This window comes from Mauremys reevesii, linkage group 12 (assembly GCF_016161935.1).
Source record: "Mauremys reevesii isolate NIE-2019 linkage group 12, ASM1616193v1, whole genome shotgun sequence".
Taxonomy (NCBI): Eukaryota; Metazoa; Chordata; order Testudines; family Geoemydidae; genus Mauremys; species Mauremys reevesii.
Genome location: NC_052634.1, coordinates 48,461,061 through 48,463,858, shown reverse-complemented (window position 1 = coordinate 48,463,858; position 2,798 = coordinate 48,461,061). Strand labels below are relative to the sequence as shown.

At 45.2% G+C, this 2,798-nt stretch overlaps 1 non-coding gene across 1 annotated transcript; it reads right to left on the bottom strand.

Moving 5' to 3' along the window:
* Positions 1–2,282: 2,282 nt before the first annotated feature.
* TRNAT-AGU lies at positions 2,283–2,356 on the bottom strand. The gene has a single exon. It is a non-coding gene; the product is annotated as a tRNA-Thr (tRNA).
* Positions 2,357–2,798: the final 442 nt, after the last annotated feature.

Sequence of the window (2,798 nt, the reverse complement as noted above, 5' to 3'; positions counted from 1 at the left end):
TTCCTGCCTCCCTTCTGAGCAAAAGCGCTAGCCTGCTCCCACACTGGGAATTGAATCCAGGCCACCTGGCTGAAAATGAGGAAACCTGACCACTGGACCATATGGGACTTGAACAGTCACTAGTCCAATTACACATTCACACATTCACATTTAAAAGTAGCCGTTCAAAAAACTTCAAAAACACTTCAAAGAGAATCTGCAGAGTTATAATTTATTTGCAAACTTAACACCATTAATTTGAGCTTGAATAGGGACTGGGAGTGGCTGGCTCACCACAAAAGCAATTTTCCCTCTCTTGGTATTGACACCTCCCCATCAATTATTGGGAGTGAACCACATCCACCCTGACTGAATTGGCCTTCAACACTGGTTCTCCCCTTGTAATGTAACTCCCTTCATGTCATGTTCCAATATATATTTATGCCTGTATCTGCAATTTTCACTCCATGCATCTGAAGAAGTGGGTTTTTGACCCACGAACACTTATGCCCAAATAAATCTCTTAGTTCTTACGGTGCCACCAGACTCCTCGCTGTTTTTGTGAAATAAAAGCAAAACGCATTCTAAGCTGATCTTAACCCTTTCAGTGCCCTTACAAACTTAGATGCTTCTCACCACAGGCTGGCTGGTTGCTTTTCAGCCGGGGTCTCCCCTTTGATCAGCTCTTCAGTCGCTTAGTGTGGTGATGGCTGTAGGTGGAGGTGGAAGAGAGAGATAAAGCTTGGCGAATGTCTCTCCTTTTATCATGTCTTTCTTCCCCATTGGCTTTGTGGCCCTCTTCGGAGTCAGGTGAGCATCACTGCGTCTCTCCAAGCAAGGCTGAACAATTCCCCTCCTGTGGCCTCATGCAGGTGATGGCTGATTCCCCCAACTTACAGCATAGTGACAACCATACTGCACAATCAATGGTATACATCTATGGGTAGAGAAATGACTTTCAGCAGACCATATCCTTTCCCCTGGTACCTTACAAGTCATGCTCTATATGTAAGATCACGATTATATGAAAATGAGGAATATGGGGATTACAGCCCGCTCCCCCAAAGGTCTAGAATGTCACACTGAGATTCTATTTTCATTTATGTAACCAACTTTGACCTCTCTGCCTAACACTTATAATCACTTACAATCTATCTTTCTGTAGTTAATAAACTTATTTTAATGTTTTATACTTACTTGTGAAATTGTCCAAAGTGCTTGGGAAAGCTGTTCAGATTAAAAAGGCTGGTGCATGTTCACATTCTTTTTGAGGAAGTGGTGAATTAATTAATGAGCTTGCACTTTTCAAGAGGTTTTGAGCAGTGTAAGACGGTACATTTCTGAGGTGCAAGGCTGAGGGCTGGGGAGATATGCTGGTGTCTCTCTATGTGTAATTGAGGAGTGGCTTATAGAGCATTCATGCCACTTAGTTGGGTGCATTGCTGCATGTTGTTGGTTGGTGTTGAGTGATCACAGCACATGGAGGGGGTTTTGCTGCTTGTCACTAGTGCAGCATTGTAAGACACAGCCCAGGCTGGAGAGAGAAGAGGACAGAGCAGTTCCACAGTTTGGGATTGTACCCCGCGGATCCCACCACACAGATATCCTGCTGTGACCAGCCATGGTAATACTGTGCTTAGTGCTCTGCCTTGTAGCTTCAACAACTGCACATGCAAGATGAGTTTCAGTGACCTTGACCTTGTTTCCATGTTTATCCAAAGCCTCCTTTTGACACATGTCAGCAAAAAGACCCGTTTCTTTTGCAAGCATTTGTATAGCTAGCCAGAGTCGGGCTTCTCTGTTAACAAAAAAGATTGACCAAAAGGTGACAAGAGGAGGCACGTTCAGCAGTGCAGCACTGGATGCTGGATCCTGAATCTGCTCTTTATCCAGCAGCTCTCTTGGGAACCTCTGCCATGGTGCCACGCTCTGGAACTTCTCCCCTAACTGCTCCATTTTTCATCAACAATAACATGAAAAGTGAAATGACAGTAATTCTCCATTTCCTGCAAGCCCTGCAGAGAACCGTCTAGAAGGGGCTCTGTGCACAGATAGCCTCAGCGAATTGCATGGGTGCCCAACACAGGCTCTCCTGTCACAGCAAATTGCAGCCGGAGCAACCTCCTTGCCAATGCCAATAGCCTTTTGATCAACTCCAGACTGAGGATTTGATTCTCTCCAACGCTCCGCTGGAAAGAAGTCTTTTCCTTCACAAGCAATTACTTGGATTGTCAAGGGAGGTCTCTTCTGTTTCCTAGAAGGACACAGGAAAATGTGAGCAAAGAGATGAAAGCTATAGAACAAGGCACCACTGGGAGTTAAACCCAGGATCTCCTGTTTACTAGATAGGTGCTTTAGCCAATTAAGCCATGGTGCCTTCCTCAAGAGGGCATTTGCAACCACTACACTTGATAGTCCAAGACTACACCTTAAAATTCCAAAGTACAGACATTCCCCATTTCCTTCAAGACTTGCAGACCTTGAGCAGGCTGGCTCAGTGCACAGAAAGCCACAGCTGAGCTGACAGAGGGCTTCTAACATGCACTTCTCCCACAAGCTGCTGTGATCAGATACTGTGTTTCAGTCACAGCAGCTTCAGCTCAACTTGAGTCATGGTAACCTTTCCATCAGCTCCAGACTTACCATTTAACACTTTCCAAGACTTAGCTGCAAGGAAGGGTCTCTGTGTCTTGAACAAGCTCTTACAAGGATTGTGCAGTGAGGTCTTTTCTTTTTATGAGAAGAAATAAAAGAAAGGAGCCTGACACAAAAGCCAGGTTCTGCAAGGAGGAACTGTCAGGTCAAGCCAGGATCTCCTG